Source organism: Cynocephalus volans, chromosome 2 (assembly GCF_027409185.1).
Source record: "Cynocephalus volans isolate mCynVol1 chromosome 2, mCynVol1.pri, whole genome shotgun sequence".
Classification (NCBI taxonomy): Eukaryota; Metazoa; Chordata; class Mammalia; order Dermoptera; family Cynocephalidae; genus Cynocephalus; species Cynocephalus volans.
This window is the reverse complement of record NC_084461.1, coordinates 116,345,834-116,353,328: the sequence shown is the minus strand read 5'-3', so window position 1 is coordinate 116,353,328 and position 7,495 is coordinate 116,345,834.

The following is a 7,495-nucleotide window of genomic DNA, read 5'->3' as shown; positions in this document are numbered from 1 at the left end:
GTGCTTTCTCTGTACCCGGAGGACAGGTTCAGAGTGGATCCAGCAGTCTTTCTAGTGCGTAGTGGTGCTTTTGTGAAGTATTTTAGTGATTCAAGCTCTGATGCATTGTTTACACATTTTTTAAAAATTGGATTTCCATTGGCTGTGCCTTTAACCAAAAAATAAACGTCCATGCAAAAAGCCTTGAAGAGCCTCATTTTGTGTATATTTTTAAGGGTCGAGAAATTTTACCAAGTTTGGCACTGTCAAGTAAGAATTCAGCAAGCAAGCATCATCTGATATTTTTGTCTGCTTTTTCAGTCAGTTACTGAGAGAATTTTGTTAAACTCTCTCACTACGATTGTGTATTTTTCTACTTATCCTTGTATTTCTGTTCATTGTTTCTTTATATATTTGAGGTATGGTATGGTATTAGATACATACACATACAGATTTAGAAATGTTAAATCTTTCATATGAATTTAACTTTTTTTTTTTTTTTTTTGTCTTTTTCGTGACTGACACTCAGCCAATGAGTGCACCAGCCATTCCTATATAGGATCCGAACCTGCAGTGGGAGCGTCGCTGCGCTCCCAGCGCCTCACTCTACCGAGTGCGCCACAGGGTTGGCCCGAATTTAACTTTTATAATTATGATATATTTATCATTTTTATCCTTAGTAGTAATTTTTGTCTTAAAACTTACCTAATTTGATATTTGCATGGTTTCATCATATTTCTCTGGGCTAGAGTCTATACAGTAGATCATTTTACATTCTTTACATACTTTAAACTCTTCTTATCTTTTATATATGTCTCTTATTAACAGTAGGTTGTTGAATTTTTTAATGCAGTCTTAACATTTTTTGTGTTTTACACTGTCTATTTTCAATTAATAGAATTATTCATATATTTGGGTTTGATCTACCATTTTCCTAAGTGTTTTCTGTTTTTTCTCACCTGTCCATGTTCCTTGTTTTTCTCCTTCTTGCCTTCTTTTAACTTTTATTGTGTTGTTCTGTATTCTCATTCTACTGGCTTGGAAGTTATAAACTCTTACTGGTCATTAAGTCATTACCCTAGAAATTATGAAATACATTTTTGATTTACCATCTTCTAATACTGCTTGACACTTTTACCTCTCCCTAGATAATACGAGGACTATAGGATGCTTTAAATTGATGTATTTCTCTCCCAATGTATATGACATTGTTATCTTTTTTTTCAGCTTTTATTTTGAGATAGTTTTAGATTTATAGAAAAGCTGCAAAAACAGTACAGAGCATTCTCATATATAACTTTCCCTTATATTAACATATTATATAATTATAAACAATTATTTAAACAAGAACATTCATAATAAAAACTCTCAACAAATTAGATATAGAAAGAATGTACCTCAACACAATAGATAATACACAACAAACCCACAGATAACATCAAACTCAGTGGTGAAAAATTGAAAGCTTTTCTTAGATAGAAACAAGACAAGGAAGCCCATTCTTGCTACTTCTATTCAACATAGTGCTGGAAGTCCTAACCAGAATAATTAAGCAAGAGAAAGAAATAAAAGGCATCCAAATTGGAAAGGAAGAAGTTAAATTGTTGCTGTTGCAGATGATATGATCTTATATAGAGAAAACCCTAAAGACCTTACCAAAAAACTGTTAGAAGTAGTAAACAAACTAAGTAAAGTTGCAGGATACAAAATCAATCTACAAAAATCAGTACTGTTTCTATACACCAGCAATGAGCTATCTAAAAAAGAAATTTAAAATTTTCATTTACAATAGCTACAAAAAAAAACCTTAGGAATAAATTTAACCAAGGAAGTGAAAGACCTCTACACTGAAAACTATAAAACATTAATGAAAGAAATTGAAAACAACACAAATAAATGGAAAGATGTTCATGGACTGGAAGACTTAATATTGTCAAAAATATCCATACTACCAAAGCTGTCTACAGATTCAACAAAATCTCTATCAAGTGACATTTTTCACAGAATTTTTTTTAGATCCTAAAATTCATATGGAACCACAAAAGATCCTAAATAACCAAAGGAATCCTGAGCAAAAAGGACAAAGCTGGAGTCCTACTGTTATCTGACTTCAAAATACACTACAAAATTATAGTAATTAAAACAGCCTGGTACTGGCATAAAAACAGACACACAGTCAAGTAGAACAGAATAGAGAGTCCAAAAGTAAATACACATGTTTATGGTTAGCTGATTTTTGACAAAGATGCCAAGAACATACAAGAGGGAAAGAACAGTCTCTTAAATAAATAGTGTTGGGACAATTGGATATTCACATGCAGAGGAATGAAATTAGGCCCTTACCTCACATCATATACAAAAATCAACTCAAAATGGATGAAAGACTTAAGTGTAAGACTTGAAACTATAAAACTACTAGAAGAAAACATAAGGGAAAAGCTCCATGACATTAGTCTGGGCAATGGTATTTTGGATATGATTCCCAAAACACAGGCCAAAATAGACAAATGGGATTACATAAAACTAAAAAGCTTCTGCCCAGTCAAGGAAACAACCAACAAAGTGAAGAGACACCCTATGGAATGGGAGAAAATACTTTCAAATCATATATCTGATGTTGCTTTGCCTCTCATGGATTTGTCACCCCTCTTCCACTGGGTGATGGAGCTGCAAAGAATTACTCAAAGCCCATCTCTTCTAAGCAGTGAGAAGCCCCAAAGTGGTTAATCTCCTAGAATCCTCAAGAGAGAGGTATTCCTTCCATTTGAGAAATTAACCATGAATTGGGGTTCTCTTCCCACATTTATTCTCCAGACCAGGAAGTTACAGGAAGAGAACATAGGTGGGGTTATAGTTTAACAATATAGGCTGGTGACATTCAGTGAAACAAGCAAAGTGACGTTCCATAACGCAATTTAAGTGATCCACCAACAAGAGCTTGATCTTAAACATTCCTTCTCCCTACACAGCTTCCCAGTATTTTTACATATCAATCAGTAACTTGTCTGTCTTTGAACCAGCAACCTTGCTGTGTTACAATTCTTTATCTTACAACAGAGACTATAGCCTGGGGAAAATTTCCTGCTTTTTGCAAGGTCAACATTTTATATGTACTTTTAAGGAGTTATACTAAACCTGAAAGTACAAGAAACTAGGCCCTGTGAAATATATTTGCTTTATAGTACACTCCACAATCTGATAAGGGGTTAATACCCAAAATATATAGGGAGCTCAACTCAATAACAAGAAAACAAATAACCTGATTTTAAAAAAGGTAAAGGACCTGAATAGACATTTCTCAAAAGAAGTCATACAAACAGCCAATAGGTATATGAAAAAAAAAAAAAAACTCAACATCACTAATCATCAGAGAAATGCAAATTAAAATCAAAATGAGATATCACCTCACATCTGTTAGAGTGGCTATTATAAAAAAGATGAAAGATAAGTGTTGTCAAGAATGTGGAGAAAACGAAACCCTTGCAAACTATTGGTTGGCATGTTAATTAGTACAGCCATTATGGAAAACAGTATGGAGATTTCTCAAAAAACTAAAAGTAGCACTACCATATGATTTAGCAATCCCACTAGTGGCTATATATCCAAAGGAAATAAAATCAGTATGTCGAAGACATAGCTTTACTCCCATATTCATTGCAGGCTTATTCACAATAGTAAAGATATGGAATCAACCTAAGTGTTCATTAGCAAATGAATGGATAAAGAAAATGCAGTATATGTATATATGCACACAGAACACAATACTATTGAAAAAGAAGAAAATCCTGTCATTAGAAACAACATGGATAAATTTGAAAACATTATGTTAAGTGAAATAAGCCAGGCACAGAAAGACAGATATCATATGATCTCACTTACATGTAGAATCTAAAAATGTTCAACTCATAGAGCAGACAGTAGAAGGATGGTTACTAGGGGCTAAGGTGGTAGGGGTGGGGAGGAGCATGGAGGAGGGTGGGGGAGATGCTGGTGAAAGGATACAAACTTTCAGTTAGATAGGAGGAAGAAATTCAAGAGATCTTTTGTACAACATGGTAATGATAGTAACAGTGAATTGTATTCTTGAAAATTGCTGCAAAAGAAGATTTTAAGTAATTTCACCACACAAAAAAAATAGATATGTGAGGTAATACGTGTATTAATTAGCTCAATTTAGCCATTCCACAATATATACATCTTTCAGAACATCATGTTGTACATGAAAAATACATACAATTTTTGTCAATTAAAATAATTTAACACACACACCCCCGTTCCCCACAACAGAGACATTAACCTTGGTACAATACTGTTGACAAAACTGAAGAATTTATTCACGTTTTTTTTACTAATGTCTATTTTCAATTCTAGGAGCCAGTCCGGGACACCACATTGTATGTGATTGTTATGTCTCTTTAGCATCTTCCGGTCTTTCACAGATCATTAGTTATTCCTTACCTTTCATGACCTTGACAATTTTGAATATTCCTGGTTACTTTGTAGAGTGTATTTCATTTTTGGTTTGTCTAGTATTTTCTAATGATTAGACTGGGATTGTGCATTATTGGGAAGGATATCACAGAGGTGTTGTCCTCTTCTCAATGCTCCATATGGGGAGTACATGACATTGATATGTATTAATGGGGGTGCTAACCTTGATCACTTGGTTAAGATGCTGTCTGCCAGGATTCCCCACTGCAAAGTTATTATTTTTCTCTTTGTAACTAGTACTTTGGATGAGATACTTTGAGACTGCAAATATCCTGTTTTTGTTTAAACTTCACCCACTAATTTGAGCATCCGTTGGTGGATCTTCCCTATAAGAGTAATGTTCTAATGGTGATATTATATTTTCCTCATTTCTTCTGTATTCATTAATTGGAATTCTTCTATAAGGAATACTTGTCTCTTTCCCATTTATTTGCTCACTTATTTCTGTATGTTTGTGCTGCTATAGCAGAATACCTGAGACTGGGTAATTTCTAAGAAACAGAAATTTATTTTTCACTATTCTGGAGGCTGAGAAGTCCGGGATTAAGTTGCTGGCATCTAGTGTGGGCCTCCTTACTGTACTCTCACATGGCAGAAGGCAAAATGGCGAAAGGGAATGAATGCCATGTCCTCACATGGCAGAAGAGAGTGAACCCAATCCAGAAAGCTCTTTTTATAGCAGCTTTAATCCATTAATGAGGGCAGAACCCTCATGACCGTAAACATCTCCCATTAAGCCCCACTTCCTAACACTATTGCATTGGTGATTAAGTTTCAGCATGAATTTTTGGAGGGAACAAAAACATTCAAACCATAGAAATCACCATGAACTCATGACTATTTTATTCTCAGGGCTATAATCCGATATTTTTGTTACTTATTTTGCTGTTCAAGTTGTTTCAACTTCATTCATTTGGAACTTTTTCAGATAGTCTCCTGTGTCTTTTCAATATGCTGTCATATATATATATATTTCTTTTTTGAAGTATTCAATAATATACATTTCCTTGTAAGCACTGTTTTGACTATATCATACAAAAAAATTTTTTTTAACTTTTTTATTGGGATAATTTTAGATTTATGTAATAATTGTAAAGATAGTACAGAGTTCCCATGTATTTTTTACCATTTTCCCTAACGTTAACAATTTACATAACCATGGTTCATTTTTCAAAACTAAGAAATTAACATTGATATATTACTATTACCTTAAGATCTAGATTTTATTCTGATTTAATCAGCTTTACTGCTAGTATCCTTTTTCTGTTCCAGGATCTACTCCAGGATACCACAGTGCATTTAATCATTGTGTCTGCATTTACTCTTTCCTTGTTTTCAAAGACCTTAACAGTTATGAAGAATACTGGTCAGGTATTTTATAAAAGGGCCATCAACATAGATTTTTCTGATGTTTTCTTATGATTTAGACTAAAGTAATGGATTTGAAGAAAGAATGTGCCCTTTGTGTTGCATTATCTTAGGGGCACGTGATATCAATATGACAATACTGGTGAAGCAAATCTTGATCACTTGGTCAAGGTCATCACACAAATATTCACATGCTATGTTTTTATGTAAATTCAACTCAAAATATTTTCTAATTTCCTTTATGACTCCACCTTGACTCATAAATTGTTTGGAAGTATGTTGCTTAATTAACAAATATTTGGGGATTTTCCAGATATTTCTGTTATCCTGATTTTATTCTGTTGTGGTCAGAGAACATACTTCGTGTGATTTCAGTTACTTTAAATTTGTCCAGGATTGTTGTATGTCCAAGAATATGATTTTCCTTGATGAATGTTTAATGCACACTTGAGAGGAATGTGTATTCTGCTGTTGTTGGATTGAATGTTATATAAATGTCAACTAGGTCAAGTTGGTTGATAGTGTTGTTCAGGTTTCTTATATCCTTACTTATTTTCTCTCTGTTTAGTTTACAGTTTACTGAGGACTATTTGAAGCCTAAGTATAATTGTGGATTTTTCTATTTCTACTCAGGTCTACCAGATTTTGCTTCATGTATTTGGAAATTTTTTGTTAGGTAATACACACTTAGGATTGTTATGTCTTCTTGGTTACTTTACCACTTTATTATCATATAATGTCTCTCCTTATACATGGTAATATTTACTGTCCTGAAGTCTAACTTGTCTGATATTAATATAGGCACTCCAGCTTTCTTTTGATTTGTGTTTTAGTGGTATATCATTTTCCATCATTTTGCTTTTATTAAACTAATACACTTTAATTTGGAGAAGTTTTAGATTTCCAAAAACCTGAGCAGAAAGTACAGTGTTCCCCATACCTTCCCCCAATACAGTTTCCCCTATTATTAACATCTTGCATTAGTGTGGTACATTTGTTACAATTTATTAACAAATATTGATACATTTTTATTATTATTATTTATTTATTTATTTATTTATTTTTAAAGATGACCAGTAAGGGGATCTTAACCCTTGACTTGGTGTTAGCACCACGCTCACCCAATGAGCCAACCGGCCATCCCTATATGGGATCCGAACCTGGGGCCTTGGTGTTATCAGCACCACACTCTCCCGAGTGAGCCACGGGCTGGCCCCTGATACATTATTATTAACTAGAGTCCACAGTTCACATCAGAGTTCACTCTTTGTGTTACACAGTTCTTTGGATTTTGACAAATGTATAACGTCACGTATCCACCATTGCAGTATCACACAGAATAGTTTCGCTGGCCAAAAAATGTCTTGTGCTCCACCGGTCACTCCCCTGGACTCCAAACTTCTGGCAACCACTCATTTTTTAAATTGTCTTTATAGTTCTTTCTTTTCCATTATGTTATGTAGTGGAGTCATACATTATGTAGCCTTCTCAGATTGGCTTTTTTCGCTTAGCATTATGCATATCACATTCCTCCATATCTTTTTGTGGCTTAATAGCTCATTTTTTTATATTTCCAAATAATGTTTAATTGTATGGCTATACCACAGTTTGCTTATCCATTCATCTTTTGGAGGACATCTTAGCTGCATCCAGTTTT